The sequence below is a fragment of the Cimex lectularius genome, unplaced genomic scaffold, assembly GCF_000648675.2.
Source record: "Cimex lectularius strain Harlan isolate CLEC.00 unplaced genomic scaffold, Clec_2.1 scaffold2, whole genome shotgun sequence".
NCBI classification, from domain to species: Eukaryota; Metazoa; Arthropoda; class Insecta; order Hemiptera; family Cimicidae; genus Cimex; species Cimex lectularius.
In genome coordinates this window covers 1213947-1232303 of record NW_019394219.1, presented here as the reverse complement: position 1 = coordinate 1232303, position 18357 = coordinate 1213947, and the positions used below count along the sequence as shown (strand labels likewise).

General features: G+C 34.8%; 1 protein-coding gene and 1 non-coding gene across 3 annotated transcripts in view; one reads left to right on the top strand and one right to left on the bottom strand.

Moving 5' to 3' along the window:
* The window catches only part of LOC106668244 (formin-like protein CG32138), a 134204-nt gene that overhangs the window by 72097 nt on the left and 43750 nt on the right, over positions 1-18357 (bottom strand). The window lies entirely within an intron of this gene.
* On the top strand, positions 10159-10231 carry Trnay-aua. The gene has a single exon. It is a non-coding gene; the product is annotated as a tRNA-Tyr (tRNA).

Here is an 18357-nt window from a genome sequence, read left to right as displayed (position 1 = left end):
TTCCCCTTTAAAACTTATTGGGTTTTATATTGGTATGAAGTTTTTTTTATAACAATATTTGAAGAATTTGTCATATCAAAGGTAAGTTATAACAAAAATTTTGATGACTTGTTTCATTTAGTGTGCGTTTGAAAATTATTATTTGGGCACAGCTTTTAACTGGTTTTTCATCAACCCTGATTAGAAAGTAATTGGAAAAACAAACGGAGCAAGTTGTTTATGTTTGTTTCGAAAGTGAAACGTTCTCGGCCCGATAAGACGGCCGACTTGTCAAAATATTGGCCGGAAAGTTTTTTGGACAAATTGACGTCGTTTGCGCATGTAAATAAACGAAACAGGAGATTTGTGTTAATTCGACTTCAAAGTGGGACTCGAGGAACAGGTTTTATATCCACATGTAGCTGCGTGGGCAGAGCCCTTATGACTCATACCTTGGAATGCTATAACACCTGGTCAATTGAAACGGGCTAAAATCACTGTGGAAATGCTGTTTTTCCGATTCGGCACTGGACGGGCGTTTCCAACTGAAGCCGCCGAGCCAACGAGTTTTATGGAAAAAAACGGAAAATCGCATTTTTCACATGAGCCCCTCGTCAAAACGCTGAAATGCAACTCGGTACCATGGTCGTTGAACCGTAAGCAATCTCTGAAATGGGACTCCGTCGTCGCTTCCTTGTTTTACATTTCTGTTAAGCGAGAATGGCCGATAAACTGCACACAAGTAATGTTTCCTCCTTGAAAAAACTCACGAAACGTTTAAAAATCACATAAAAGAGTCCAACTGTGATAAACGTACGAGAAGAAGTAAAATGGCATGTAGTGTAATGTGTACTACAAGTAAATTTATTCTAACGTTTCCCTCTTTTAGACATGGGACGATAAATTTTCCTGATAAGTCCAATTTTTGTAGTCCACTGTTTTGATTGTACATCTATGTGTTTTTCGATAACCTTTTTACATAATCCTCCGCCCAATACTTAATGAAATATATATTAGTTTGTTGGTTGAATTTTACAATAACGTACTTCTCCAGTCTTTAATATGGTTTGTCATGATTCATGAACAACATTATAGGATAGTTTAAAATTTGGAGAGTGTTAAACCGAATCTTGTATACATATGGCCTGCATTGCATACCGGTCTTGCCAAGAATAAATTAGGGCGATCGTCATATTAAAAGAATGTTGGGCAAGTCGGTAGTTGTTCAAGTGTATAAGTTTTGAGGTCTGCAATGGTTAGTTCAATTAGTTTGTTCAAATCAAATGTATAAAATCAACAAATCTAAGTTTGTTCAAATCAAATGTATAAAATCAACAAATCTAAGTTTGTTCAAATCAAATGTATAAAATCAACAAATCTAAGTTTGTTCAAATCAAATGTATAAAATCACCAAATCTGAGTTTGTTCAAATAAAATGTAAAAGTCTCTTGAGGTCTGCAATGGCTAGTCTGAAGACTGTGAAATCGAAGGTCTGCAGGTATTCTGGATAAATTGCCATTTATACCTATTTATCATTTTCTTTTAAAACAAATTTTGGTTATCCTTATTGTTTATTTGTATTTAAGTATTAATACAAGCTCATTGATATATAAATTTTCGTTTAATTTTGTTTTGTTTCATTTCAATCGCCCCATAAATTATCATTATACTTCGTTGAATGTTCTCTCCTTACCTAAATAATTGTATTAATTATTAAACTAAAGATTGACCACTGCTTATTTTTTGCCATACTGTTCTTCTGGCCTCTCAGTAGCCTCGTTTAAATCAAAAATGACTTGCGGCTAAACTAGCTTTGAATAAAATTTGGCTACCACTTACTGCTTATCCAATTGTCACCAATTATCCTTACCAAATCAACGTTAAAAGTCAACCCAATAAAATATTACGTTGACCAGGTCTCCGTTCGACATGTGGTGAAAGTGCAGAGGTTTTTCCTATTGGGCAATTGTTCTCAAAAACCAGCTATGAAAATTATACGCTCTATATAGACACTTGCCCTGAGGTCTTGCTTCTGACGGTTGATGACGTATTAATCATTATTTAAATAAAATCGCTATAAATATTTACCGATATGGGCATTTGCGGTAGGAATGCTAGTCAGTAAAAATTATCGCCTTTTCAAATAACGTGCTATTCAATCTGACATTCCACGTGCTGCTTCTGTTTTAGACCTGTCGATCTATGCAGTTAAAAATACTTACAACAGCTTCCACCCAATGATATTGAAATAAATTGATGCATTGGATTTTTTAAATCTACTTGCATTACCTTAAACTCATTTTCTTCTTTTTTTACATGTAAATTAAATATGAACAGCATTATCTGCTTGAATAAATTAAATCTTCAGCAGCTCATATGTTTTAAAATGTACAGGACAGATCTGTGTATAACAGAAAGATACAGGGGCGCCGGTGGCCACAACGGTTTAGGCTTTGACATGGCGCTCATCACTGTAAGGTGAAGGTCCCGGGTTCGAATCCAGCGGCCCTTGCATTCGAACCCGACATACTTACAAATGGTTATACTGGCACCCTGAAATTTTATATGACCTCTGCGGTTGCGAACCCTCGTAAAAAAAAAAAAAGAAGAAAGATACAAAAATTTGAACAGTGGCCAAGAATATAAAATTTCAAAGGATACTGAGAAATGTTTGTATTTTTGCTTTTGTTGACGTTTCTCTATATCATTTGTAAAAATAAAATTCTGTTTGTAGACTTATTTTTTGATGAAGTTTGAGTTCGTTCTTGAAAAATGCAAATTGTGGAGGATTACAGGTCATAAGAGTGTAAATAAAATTCTAAAGGATCATAAATCTCATACCAAGGGCGACATCAGGACAGTTTTTAGCTCAGCAATGTCCTTTCACAACTCGAAAATTTCAAGAGACCGTAAAACTGACTAACAACCCTTTCTAAAGAGTCGATCCCGTTCAAATGCAATGGTGCAACCTTGGCCCTTTAAATCCTTCGTCAGACGTGGTAAACCGTCGGCCGTGAATGGGCTCCGGATGACTCAGACCGTCGACAACCCGGTCCTTTTTTTCCTAGCCTTGACTGTCCCGTCTCCTTATGTAACGAGGCTTCTGCAGAAATTGCCGACATACTAGGGAAAACGGTCACAAAACTTGTCACAAAGCGGAATTGGCTTTCTCGACTTAAAAACAACACAAAGCTTACAAGAAATCAAAACAGATAAGAGTACAACATAAGTACGTAAGTGTGTGGTGTTTAGTGACCGTTACTTGATGATTACTTGGAGGTCGTGAGATGCAGTCTGGTGTGACGTAGGTTTAAAAAAACATTTTCTTTATCGTGCCAACGTTTCGATCTTTATTGAGATCATCTTCAGGGCTCAAAGTGTTTTCCGTGTAGATGTGTCATTCTTGTCTGTCGTGTTGAGTACACCGCATCTCACGACCTCCTAATAATCATAAGTACAAGTACAACTCGGGTGTCTGGGTAATGTCCCGTCCACTTTTAAACCGTCAAAAGCATGTTACTAGTTAATTGGATAGTTGAATAACTTAAAACAGAACTATTAGAACAATTTGTCTATTCTAATTAACGACCCTCTGGCAAAGTCCAGCAAAAGTAAATCGACCTGCTAATGCGAAACGAAATAGAACGCACGAACATACATCAAAACATCGTCAGGTTTTCTTTTTGTGGGAAAGTAATCTATAAAGATATGTCCATAACACGTTTGAACAAATTGCCAACAGTGATTACCGTCAGCACTTGGATCATTAATGGTGATGACGGACCTAGCTTTTCCCAAGTCAGCTTACCGTTAAATCTGTTTCGGTGCTACGCTAAAGAATTGGAACCTGACCGGAATGAAATTTTTAAGATCAGAAGGAAAAAATTACATAGATTTTACGAAACAAATTGGATTGACTTAGAAAATGACAAGACAGAAACATTTTTCTTATTTCGCAAAATTCTCTGTGAATAAGACTATCAGAAGCTTATCAAGTTACTAACATTAAAACTTATTAGGAACAAACAAATGCCAACTAAAATAGAAAAGGAAATGTAGAGTAATAATAAGGAATTATTAAAAATCCTTAGATATTAGTTCACTCGTTCTAAATCCATAAGGTCCCTTAAGCCCAATCTAATCGGATTTTTGATAGATTTTAAAATTTTACCTTAAAAAGTTGTTTTATGACATTTTTTTATTAACCCCCTAGATTCGATACAGAAAATTTTAAATTTTCCGCTGCTAAATGAATAAAATATTTTTTTTTTTGAAAAATAACAGTTAATACAAATCGCAAGATTTATTTGTTACAATGAATCATTATTTATCTAACTCTTCGCTCTATTTTTCAACCTATGAGATAGAAGTGACATCACGATAAGCATAATTCTTTCGTATATTTAAATTAAACATAACCAATATTTTTTTACATGTTTTATTTTATTATAGAGATTTCCCCGAATTTAATTAATTAAAAATCCTTAGATATTAGTTTACTGGTAGTTACTCATTCTGTTCTAAGTCCATAAGCTCCCTTAAACCCAATCTAATCGGATTTTTGATCGATTTTAAAATTTTACCTTAAAAAGTTGTTTTATGACATTTTTTATGAACCTCCTAGATTCGTTACAGAAAATTTTAAATTTTACGCAGCTAAATGAATAAAATAAATTTTTTTTTAATGAAAAATAACAGTTAATATAAATCGCAAGATTTATTTATTAAAAAAGTTGTTTTATGACATTTTCTATTAACCTCCTAGATTAGTTATACAAAATTTTAAAAATTACGCTGCTAAATGAATAAAATCAATATTTTTTTTAAATGAAAAATAACAGTTAATATAAACCACAAGATTTATTTATTAAAAAGTTGTTTTATGACATTTTCTATTAACCTCCTAGATTAGTTACACAAAATTTTAAAACTTACGATGCTAAATGAATAAAATCAATTATTTTTTCTGAAAATTAATAGTTAATATAAATCGCAAGATTTATTTGTTAAAATGAATCATTGTTTAATCCAATTCTTCGCTCTATTTTTCAACTATGAGATCGGACTGACATCCGGCTGATATGATTCTTTCGTACATTTAGATTAAACATAACTTTAAATGTTTTTTTACATGTTTTATTTCATTATAGATATTTATCCGAATTTAATAAATTGCGTTTGTAATTTGTTAACTCTAAGGTTGAACGAGAGTAATAGCATAGTTGATAGTAATTAACAAGTAGTTAGAATAAATTGTAAATTAAAGTCAAAATAATTAAAAGTATTAGAGGTCATTTAATGTCAAAAAATGCAAATTATAAGTCATTAAGTCATAAATATACCTAACAATCATCGATCCACCTATACTACATTTAAATTTATTTTTGTATTTTCTAAAGTGTATAACGTTTTTTTTCGAAAATGCTGACAAATTTAATGTCGTAATTACAAATCAAAGTAAAACGATTCGTCAGATGAGAAGATCGCCTGTTAATCTAGCACGTTTTTATTAATACCAACACATTTGATTAAATATTGGCTGTAATAGTTAACCATTAAATAAGCAATAAAACTATTTAAGAGTATCTCTCACTGGACTCATCTCTGGTCATAAGGGTGAGTCACAATTTGTTTCTTTGGCTGCTTACTTTTGAGTGACAAATAGTTTTGATTGTAAAGGTATTAATTAATTTTTAACCGACGAAAAATGAGTCAAACGTTGCACAAGTGAATCACTGATTAGTGATTACTCAACATTAAAATCATGGCAATTTGTTAACCCAACATTAAAATCATGGCAATTTGTCAACCATGGTACTTGTGGCCAACGATGATTTTTTTGCTTTAAATATATTAGTATATATATANTTTTTTTTTAATTATTTTATTCACTAGGCCAACAATTACATTTGTTTTTTTATGCTTCTGAGATTGAAGAAATTTATAATGGCATGTGTTAGTGATATTGCTCCACAGGAGCCCATTTGTATTAGCAGCTTTTATAACAGCTTAAACACTTATTCTACCATTTAAATATCACAGAAAATATCACATATTACAGGAAATATCAGACTTTGGGTCCTTTCCCGGCTTGTCGAGCATGACGACTTCCGCAGTCTTCCAGGTTTTAGGGAAGCACCCCAAACGCAGGCAACTGTTCATGATGTGCAATAGCATTGACATGGCTTTTTTGGGTAGCTGCTTAATTGCAATAGGTGGGATTTCGTCATGTCCTGGTGGCTTTTTAATTTTGAGCAGTCTTACGTAACGTGCCAGTTCCTTGGGAGAAATATACGCGAATGGTGGTTCAGCTGTGGCTCTTTGTGCGTTGATCTCCTCACTGAAGCTGACTGGCCAACTAGGATGTGAGAGAGTCCAAGGAACTCCGCGAACACTTCACATTTGACCTGGTCTGTAACAGCTACGGAGGCATTGCTTGTAATGGAAGGAATTCGAGACTGCTTTTGTATAATACGTTTTGTTTCTTTTCATAACGAACTGTCTCCCGGATGAATGTCTCCAAGGTATTTTTGGTATATTTCCTTTCGGATGTAGTCAAGCTCCCAAGTTACTTTGTGCTGCAAGTAGTTAAGTTGCCTTCTAAGGGATGTTGTCTGTTCCGCTGCTATTGGCGCCTTGTTCTGTTTTTCAGCCTGATGAGATCTACAATTGACTTGGGTAGCTGGTCTCTCATATCCTTACGGGAAGATGTTCTTTCATGCAGGGAGGCTGCGATCGCTTCTTTTATGACCTGTTCCAGTTTCAAGATGCAACCGTCGATGTTCTCTTTATTGGTCAATTTCCTAGGCATACTTATCTTGTTCGAGATATAGTCTTTGTATTTAGACTAGCATATTTTTCCTTGAATCAAGGGACTACGAGATAATTATTCCTCCATTTGTTGAACGTGATGAGTGGCGTGTGGTCTGATGCTAGTTGTGCTAAGTTTTGGACTGTCACTGGAACACTTATTCCCTTTACTATTACCAGATCTAACATGTCTGGTTGTCGGCCTTGTCTGAAAAATGTTGGCTCTGGCGGAGCTATTAGGTTGCAGTTGAAATTGCTGACAATCTCAAGTAGCCTCGTACCGTTTTCGCTACTTCGCTGGCAACCCCAAGACGTATGTTTACTGTTGAGGTCTCCGATGAATAAAACATGATTCCTGTCCAGAAGTATCTGAATGTCCCTAGTCAGCCTTTAATTTGGGGGATTGTAGACAGCCATTATGTGGAGAGTTGGAGCGGATTGTAGAGCGATACCCTTGCTTCTATATTTCTCAGTTCAGGGAGAAGATATTCATGATGTAGGATTCCTCTTTTTACCAAAATATAAGCATATATTAAATATATTAATAATATTGATTTTTTCATTACTGCAAATTAATAAAAACTAACGTTTAATAAGCGAGATGGATAAAGGATTTATTAGGACGGATATTATCCGAAGTGATGAACGGTGGAGTGAGTGCGGTGTTCAATCCTTTTTAAAAGGATCGGATATTATCGTGGAATTTTTTTAAACAATCGAATTTCTTTGCAACGTATTCGCACGCCCTTGAGGTCTTGAAAAATAATATAAAGTTCCCACTGATTGAGCTGCCGCGTATTAAAATTCAGCAAGACCCCGGAGAGGGAACAAACGTCCAACACCTGTTGAGCGAGAGAGGACGGGCCAGTGTTTTCTACATTTTATAAAAATCTCGCCATCTGCCCTCGTATCGGCTGAGGCACGTATTTCACATTAGGGCAGGCCCCCTACAATTATTTCGGAATTTTGCAACAAACGACCCGTCCCAACTACATTGAAAACGGCCAACAGTTTTGCTAAATTGGGCACGTTTTAAAAAACTAGTACTCCACTGAATTACGGCTAGAATTCTAAAGTGTTTAATATCTAACGAATTACGTGTACTTTTCTCGAGATTCAGTCAACAAACACAATTAATTGTCTATTAGGTCGACATTTCCGAGTGTATATGACTGTACCAGTTGAATTTGTTTATTTGTCTTAGTCATATTCTAATAATGATGTGTTGAACGATATCGTTTCCGTCGTTTCATCAAATACATGGAACGACCTCTAGGATCGTGAACCACTTCAAATTCACAAAATGAAAACGTTGAAAATAGACAAGACTATTTTTTTTTTGTTTACTTTAAATTTGTCAAGAATAATAAACATCGGGATAAAACCAAGTTTGCTGATCTATGACTGGTCTGTACACAACAAACGAGCGTCTGTTACTGCAGAAATATTGTAATATCGAAGTCAATAAAGTAAATGGAAGGAAAGAAGAAACCCTAATTTAGCCCCCGAAGAAAAACCCTTCATAAAATATTCTGCAGTTTGGCCGTTTCCAGTCATTTTGGTATGCCTACCTTGGCTGGTCTGTCAGACAGCTTTTTGCTATCTTTAATGCTGCAGAAAATCAAAAATGCAGGACGTGGAAAAATGATCGGATACGGCCACAGACCAGACGGTTCTATCTGTCACGACAAACTCGAACCAGCAGACACGACTTAAACTACATGAATTAAACAGATGCTCCGACTACTATCCAACCTACTGACACGAAATCAAGAATGGAAAAAAAACGCTCGGAAAATATAATCTTTCCAATCTAGACTTCAGAACTATGGTCAATGATCGCTACATCACTCTTCATAATGACCTCCCGCAAAACAATAACCTCAACCAATTTTCCACGACACACAATAAGCTTTCCTTTCACCCCAATTCTTATACAACGGATACCCTCCCCAATCCGTTCAAGCGACTGGCCTCACTTTCATGCCTAGAATTTTCCTTGTGGAATGTTGAGAGAACAACTATGTTTACTAACTCCCCTCAGTACATGTCATATCGAGCTACATGAAAATCTTGAAAAAAAAATTAACGGGCGGAAAGAGTGGCACAGCAAGCTGGCTGCAACAATCGAGTTCATTACGTTAGAGCATGTCGCTTATATATTACAGCATTATCAACCATAAACCAAAATCTAATACAGATACGCCACGTTCGATTTGACAGTAATGTGATCGAAAACGTTCCGGTCCGCCAGTTCTCCCTGTTGGACGCCCTGTTTCACTCCAATACTCAGTTGAAGACCAGGAACTATCAGTTTCATTTCGAGATACGTTCAGAAACTGACGTCGTAACACGTACATAGAAAATGTGAAAACGTACAAGAAGGCTGTCGGTAGAAACTTAATAATAAACAGGATTGGCAACGTATATTTCCAGGATGTATGCCGGATTGATATCCATATAGGACACTCCGCTTTTGGGTCACTTATCTAACATGTGCCCCTGACCTCTTTCCTCTTACTGATAAACCCAATATCAACTATTTTTAAGGAAAAAAATTACTTTTAGCGCAAATAAATTTTAGGACAGACGAAAATGTTAGGTCTTTACTACATTTAGGATGATTAATAATAACTCCATTCGCTTTCATGGTCTGATTGACCAATTAACATCTTTCAAATACTTAATCTTTATGCAAGGTATTGGGTAAGATAAAAAAGTCAGTATTACGAGCGGGATTCGAACCCACAACTCGGAAACCAACTTCCCACCACAACCCAACTTTTCGAATTTTCCCTCCTTTTTGACATTTTTCAAATGTGTAATCTAATGCAATGGCCATGATATACTTAGCTTTCGTGAAGATATACTTTTAACTTAATAAATCATTAGCTTTAGTGGTCCGATTGACCAATTAACATCTTTCAATTACTTAATCTTGAGGGAAAAATTCAAAATTTCATTTTTTGAAAAATGGCAAAAAAGAGGGAAAAATTCAAAATTTCAATTTTTGAAAAATGGGAAAAAGGGAAAATTTTAAAATTTCAATTTTTGAAAAATGGCAAAAAGGGAAAAATTCAAAATTTCAATTTTTGAATAATGGCAAAAAAGAGGGAAAAATTCAAAATTTCAATTTTTGAAAAATGGGAAATATTCAAAATTTCAATTTTTGAAAAATGACAAAAACGGAAAAATTCAAAATTTCAATTTTTGAAAAATGGCAAAGAGGGAAAAATTCAAATCTTCAATTTTTGAAAAAATGACAAAAAAGGGAAAAATTCAAAATTTTAATTTTTGAAAAACGGCAAAAAAGGGAAAAATTCAAAAATGTGAGGTTGAGATGGGAAGTTGGTGTCCGAGCGGATCCAAGTCACTATAGCTCAAATGGTAGAGCAGCGGCGTATATAGCCGAAGGTCGTGGGTTCGAATCCCGCTTGTGACAATGACTTTTTTATCTCAACCAATACCTTGCATATATAATAATAACTATTTGTTACTAACTTAATTCCTTCTAAGTGATTCTCGCAAAAAAACTCTTGACCTGTTTTACGTGATATGCTCATTTTAATATTTATATAACTATCTTCGAGTGGTCCTCAGTATATTTTCCGTAATGTATGCACTTACAAGTACTGCAATATCAACAAAACAAAGTGTAGTACTACGTACAAAAAAAAAAAAAAAAAAAAAAAAAGAAATAACAGAAAAACAGACTTTTCTGTAAAATTTGACAAGAATGGTATGCCATTTTACTTGGTAATTTTCTTATCGAGTTTAAATTATGCGAAAGGTTTTTTTTTTTTTGACATGTACTTCACGAATCTACGTCGATTTGTTCGCTGCGACAGCGAGCCAAAACGCGTTCGTGATGGCCAAAGATTTTAAGGCCAGTGAACTCGGCGCGGTGGGAGTCTTTTGGCCGATTTGCATACGGGTCGAGATGAATCGGCCGGCGAAAGGGCGCAATTTCTCCAGCTGGAAATACGAATGGAGCTTGCATAAATTATTTATTTGACCCGTTTTCACCTTTTGTTGGCGACCCGTGCGAGGGCGTCATCGCAAATAGAGGATAGACATAGGTAGGTCGGAGCTGGCTGTCAAGAGTCAATATATTGTACTAGTCCTGCCTTAATTCACTTTCTTCCGGGCGATTCAGATAAAGGCGAGTAGATTCGAAATTCCGCGAATAAAAAAAAATTAAATTCCTGTTGAATCTAATTGCTTATCAAATGAATGATAAGTACCATGCTAAATTTATTGCCAACTGAAATGCATTTTTCTATGATTTTTCTCGAGATCTTTTCTTCCGAAAATTTACAATAGAAAACTGCAAAAGAGTTGCCTGTTATGCCAGGCAGCGAAACAAAACAAAATCATAAAAATAATTATTTTATGCCTGCAAATTTTACCATTCTGAACATCATAAAAAAACCCACATCCTTTGTTCAAAACATTGTCTTAGACATGTTTAAACTAAAATAAGTTGAAAAAAGACCACAGAATAAAATAAATAAAACTATACTTAGAATTAAAATTTTCAGTATCAACATTCGAAGTCGATGGGTTTAACGAGTCTCAATGGTGTGACTTTTACAGATTTGGGAAAACAAAAACGACAGACAATAATAAATAATGGTAAGTTCCACTATTGGTGATATAAACATAGATGTATACATCAAACAATATCAAAGAAACAAAGACAACATGTCCTATTCATCACGTTTCTCTAGATTTCTGATTAAATATTCGAATAGGCAAAGTAATTTAATAAGATTTACGTAAAATGTGATTGAGATGAAAAATTAGTGTCACGAGCGAGACTCGAACCCAAACCTTCGGCTCCACTATACTAATTTTTCACCTCAGCCACACTTTACATAAAAATTATAAATTATTACGGTCTTTGCGAATTATTACGATTATTACGAGTGTAAAAATAAAATTAAAAAAAAATCCGTGCCACAAACTCAAGCAAATTTTAATTGCAAAAATACAAAAATCGGGACCTGACCCAAATAAATTACAACAATAACCTTCTTGTATTAATGTATGTGTTAAATGTACTAATGTATGAATTGTAATTACATGTACGAAATGTGTTAAGATTAAGAAAAAAAAATGATCTGTGACATACACAACTCCTTGCCATTTACAAACAAAAGCAGGTGCCTTCAACAACGTGAAAGAGGTCCTTCCTCGTCCTTTTCTCTCTCAGCTGGCACAGCCGAGCCTGCGGTTGGGGATTAGCTTATCCCAAAGGATAATCCTTGTTGTTGAAAATATTCTTATAAACTCAATTTAAATGATTACTTTGATTAACTACGACCAACTAAAAACATTTAGAGTAATTTAATATATTATTACTGACAACCATTACACAATGGCGAATAAAGCACAAAAGTGGTTTGTAGTAGATATTTGTTTTATCCAGGACTTATCACTGTTTGGTTAATTTTTTTTGTACTTACGTAAACTTGTTCTTAAAAAAATATTATAGGACAATATTTGAGAGGTTAAGAAAATTCTTATTAAACAACGGCGCATTCCACTTTCTCCGGATTTATTAGGAATGTAATGTCTCTCAAATTGATCACCGGCCTCGATTTTTCAGTTCACAATGAAAAACACCTTGAATCTCATTCTCACTGGTACAAAACGTTAATTGGTCTACGGCAAGAAAGGCAATAAGAGAAACAATGTTGTCTAAAATGTAATCTTTGGAATTGAAATTGTTTTTTATGCTGATTAATTGGCGAAATTCCCTCTTTTTTCTTATCCCTACTCTAAATAATTTTCAAGTTTATTGGAGCGAAATTACCTAAATGTCACTGGTGAAACTGCTGTCACGACTCACAGCAGACTATTTCAGATGTGCTCTAGGGAGATTAGCCGGTTCTGGGGCTTCGGCGAACAATTTTTTTTTTTAAGATCCGACTTAATTAAGTCTGAGTTAAAAAAGAGTACCAAAGAAAAAAAAGATCGGATAACAATGGGGATAATGGTCCACGAAATTTTAAGCTCGACGCCTCCTTACACACATCTGTCCCTCGAAGAAAACAGATGTCGAGATTCAGCTGCTTCTCGGACTATTTCCAGCCGATAGTTTGTCCCGCGCGGGTTCGAAGATTGCCATTTTGAAGATGTAATGGCCAATTAAACGGTGCTGAAGCCCCTTTATTACAAGAACTTCGAGATGATTTAAAGGGGGTGAAACCCCCAACGGGAGAAGTTCGCCTCGGTTAATTGGCCCCCCCTATACATAATAACAACCCCTAGTGTCCATTTATTAATACAAAGAGGATGTTATGTAACAGGAGAATCTTTTATTCCCTAAATTAAATTAATATTAATTTCCGGTAACTATTGTTTAATTCATATAATGAATAAAGAATTTTTAAATTAGCATTAAATGAAGTCAATAAAGATTATACTTAAATTAGACATGAAGGTAAGATAGACTTAGGACAAACATATTCATTAATAAGTAAATATCGTTTGTATCTGAGTTTCAGGCCAATAATCAAACGAAACCAAATTTACACCTGATAACAAATTAAATTCATTCTATTTCGTGGTCCGATTGACCAAATAACAACTTTGAATTAATCTTAATGTATTGGTTGAGATAAAAAAACTCATTGTCACGAGCGGGATTCGAACTCATGACCTTCGGCTAAATACGCCGCTGCTCTACCACATGAGCTATCGTGACTTCGATCCCTCGGACACCATCTTCCCATCTCATCCCAAACTTTTGATTTTTCCCTTCCTCAGGTGACACTGACTTTTTTATCTAACTAAAAGTATAAAAGTAACTACTTATTTAATAATTTTAGGAAAGGATGAAAAACGGATTATTTTCATTCAATCATTCATTGATCACTAAACTTTTTTTACGAAGGTTCGCGGTTCGCAACAGGAGAGGTTATATAAACCCTCAGGGTGCCGGTGTTTTTGGAAAACAAAAAAAAATAAAATAAAACATTCGTAAGTATGTCGGATTCGAATGCAGGGCCGCTGGATTCGAACCCGGGACCTTTACCTTACAGTGATGACAGCCTTGTCAACGCCTAAACCGTTGCAGCCACCGACGCCCCATACTAAAACTGTTAAAACAAGTCTATTTAATAGATCCATTATATTTAGTGGTTTATTGATCAAATTACTTCTTTCAATTAAGTATATGAAAAAGTTTCATTTCGTCCAAAAACGTTACATAAAAAGATTAATTAATTGAAAGAAGTAATTTGGTCAATAGACCACTAAATATAATGGATTTAATAATTAAAAGGAAGTAAAACATCACTAACAGCTCCCCGTGGCCACTTCGTATATCGGCTAGAATCGAATCCTGATTATCCGAAATTTGAAAAATGGCGAAAAGGAGGGAAAATTAGAAAGGTTGTAGGTTGAGCTCAAGTGGTCAGAGCAGCGGCGTATTGAGCCGAAGGTCGTGGGTTCGAATCCCGCTCATGGCACTAGCTTTTTCCTTTCAACCGAAACCTTACATAAAAAGATTAATCAATTCAAAGAAGTAATTTGGTCAATAGAGCACTAAATATAATGAATTTAATAAATAAGTCGAAGTATAACATCACTAACAGCTACCCATGGCCACTTTAAATGTCGTCGAGAATCGAATCCTGATTGCACGGCATTTAAAAAATGGCAAAAAAGATAAAAAATCCAAAAGGTTGTAGGTTGAGATGGGGTCCGAAGTCGCGATAGCTCAAGTGGTAGAGCAGCGGCGTATTTAGCCGAGAGTCGTGGGTTCGAACCCCGCTCGTGACACTGACTGTTTTATCTCAACCAATACCTGATAACAAATTTTAACGTTTGATAGTAAAATATAAACAACTTGAAGTGGGCTGATCTGCAAGGTGTGGGGGACGATCAAACTGCGAACTAATTGTACAAGGACACAGCAAATAAAAACGCTAGTTCATAAATATTTACTCGAGACTCAATATGAAATAAATTGTTTATGATACGAAGAATGGCGTAACTGCGTGTCAATCCCGTGATTCATTATTCATCAACGGTCTGTCGTAGCTTACACATTATTTGATGATTAAAGTAAACGATGTTAGTTTTTCGTTTTTGATCTATCGAAATGGCGAACATATGGCGCAACAATGATAAAATCCCAATCATCGATAAAACGCAATAAAAATCAGAAAAAAAATAACAAAAACTAATCAGACTGGAGATTCGCCAAAAGATGTGTGAAAGAAAAACAATAGTGAAATAGCTGGGTCGTCATAACCAAACCGCTGACAGTTCAACGACTTCAGATTAGCGAGCAAAATTTCAGAAAAATAAAACTACTATTACAGTATGTAAATATATTTATGATTTTCTTGTAAAATTGCTTGTTTTTGTCGTTCTATTGCCATTATTACTAATGATAGATAATTGTCCGTATTATTACAAAATATGTATATACATGAGACAATATAATTTAGAACAACGTCCCGTACATTTCCATGATTTTTGCACTTATACAAAACATGAAACTTTAAATAAATTTGTTTTGTAGATTTATCGACCAACCTATGCGGAAAATGTTCCCTTGGTTTTATCAGGGCTATGGTCAAAGAAAATATTTTTAATTGTAAATCTTCGCCTAGCTTTCGGAACTTTATTGTACCTTCTTCAGGGCTTTACAAAAGGATATATTAAACATTTTAATTTTGGCCAATTCAACTTTATGCTTACTTATTTTTAGTCAGAAAATTCTTTTTTCATGTTAATACTGAAAATCTTTTTCCTTTTTTTCCTCTTCCACTAGGCGAAAATTTAAAATTAAAAATATTTTCTTTGACCACATACCTGATAACAACCAAGAGAACTTTAAAGAAATTGGTACTAACTTTTTATTACATGAATACAAACTTCCAGCTATGAGTGTTGAAATAAAACTAAAATAGAAAACAAATTAATACAACTTTATAATATTAAAAATACATAATATATGCAAAAATGATAAGTTCACTTATTAAACATAAACGATATGGAATCGATTAGGTTTCGTGGTCCGATTGACCAATTAAATACTTTTCAATTAATTAATATTTTTTAAGTACGATATTGATCGAGATGTCAAAAGTACGTTAAAAAAAACTCGCAGAATTTAAACTCGATAAGAAAATCACCAAGTAAAATGGGATACCATTCTTGCCAAATTTTACAGAAAAGTCTGTTTTTCTGTTATTGCTTTTTTTTTTTTACGTAGTACTACAATTTGTTTTGTTGATATTGCAGTACTTGTAAGTGCATACATTACGGAAAATATACTGAGAACCACTCGAAGATACTTATATAAATATAAAAATGAGCATATCAAGTAAAACAGGTCAAGAGATTTGAATATGTCTTCATCATTGAAATTCTTCTAAAAATCAAAATTATAAGTAGCCTAAATGTGAGGATTACGGCAATTACTGGTATGTTTTAAGGAGAAAGGTATTACTTTTTTTTTGCGAGAATCACTTAGAAGGGATTAAGTTAGTAAGAAAGAGTTATTATTTATGCAAGGTATTGGTTAAGATAAAAAAAGTCAGTGTCACAAGCAGGATTCGAACCCACGACCTTCGGCTCAATACGCCGCTGCTCTACCATTTGAGCTATAAGGACTTCGATCCTCTCGAACACTAACTTCCCATCACAACCTCACCTTTTTGAATTTTTCCCTCTTTTTTGTCATTTTTCAAAAATTGAAATTTTTCCCAGAAATTCAAAATTTCAATTTTTGAAAAATGGTAAAAAAAAGAGGGAAAAATTCAAAATTTCTTTTCCTTACATAAAAGATTCTTCCTTTACCTTACTTTAAAAAGATCAATAAACGATATGTTTCAACGCACCCATTAGAAAATAATAAATGTCATTCGCTTAGAATTAAATGCTTGTTAAAGTAAATGGCTTCTCATACTATGGTATATTGGGCACCTTAGTAAGAAATGTTCTAAATTTTCCATTTTTAGAAGGTTACAGACTGAACAAATATTTTCGATGTTAATATTGTAATCGTTACCTTTAAACAATTTTAATTTCTCAGCAGCCAGACAAGCTCAGTGGTATAATCTACTGTTTCTTGGCCAAGTTTATGTCTTCAGCAGGGTAGAAATAATTTGAATACATTTTCTATTCCTAATGTTTTCCTTGCAAATAATAGCTTTGTTGTTTGGCAAATTAAACGAACGTGCACTTCCAACGAAGCAGCAACCGTCCGCTTAGAAAATGTTTTATCTATTTCCAAATGTCTGGCCCGGCTATCCAGAAATGCGTCTTATCTGCATTCCTCGCGTTCAACCGGGCTGCTACAAACGGAATCCGGGAGCATTCTTTCGACGCCGTAATTGGGCATAAAACAATCAAACCTAGGCATGTATTTGCAGTACTAAATAAAAATAGACCGGGGCTTGTATCAATTATCACTCAGGCACGAGAGCCACCGGATGTAAACACTGTGAGAAACGTTATTCGAAGGCCTTTTTTTTCATCGAAATTCCCACAGGTTTATCGCAACTGTAGTCGCATGGAGTCAAAGGTGTCCGTCGAGCTCCGACGGCAGCCTTGGCAGCTATTTCCCCGTGTCTAAAACGTTGCATAACTCAAGGAGCCGGCCGAGTTTACCTTCATTTTTAACATTCTGAATTGTTTTATAGGCGAAGTCCGCTTCGGAACTTCGAATGATTGTGCAACTGGGTGGCTCGTGGGACGATCTACACCCGACCGAACAAGTCCGAACGGTTTATTTGAGAGGCGATATTGCCCGGAGAGCAGAGGAAATTAGTCACAAATGTACTACATCGCATTTACGAGGAAGAATAGGAATCATCGCTTATGCATAACACTTTTTTAGCTATGACATCCTACTTTTAAAGTCGTAGCAATGTGTTTTTTCCTCTTTTTATTACGAATGCTAAATCGAAGCCCAAAAATGAATATTGGCTTCCGCTTCATGAAACATTACGTTATTAGGTCCTCCAACTTATTCAATGATAAAATGGACCTCCAAAATTGAACATAATACATTTTAAATATAATATATTTTGTTTTAGAATTATAAAATTCGTAAAGAATTTTTATATTTCTGATATTGGTAATAAAAGGCTATTATTATTCTGTAGTAATGCTGGCCTTGGAAGTGTTAAACTTTCCACCGCTCCACATTCTAAGCCAAGGAAAAGGCAGAATTTAGGCCCACAGGATCATAAACAGACAACCATTTGCAAGGATACGCCATGTCAACGAACAATGCCGATTTAGGGAGGAGATACAGGCGTATGTCACACTTGGCATACCACTACTCCAAAATATAACTTCACCAACAAGTCCAAGGTGCTTATACCAGAACAGGAAGAGTGGGCCACAAGAATACCTCTGAAGGTACCTCCAACTGGTATATTGACGGCTCAATAAACCTATGTCGTTTATGGAGCTGGAGTCCTACGGATGAGTCTTAGGAAATTACGCTACAGTTTTCCAGTCTGAAACTATAACAATTGAACACTGCGCCAGAGCTATAAAAACGTTAGGACACATTCCAGGAAGATGGCTTTCTTT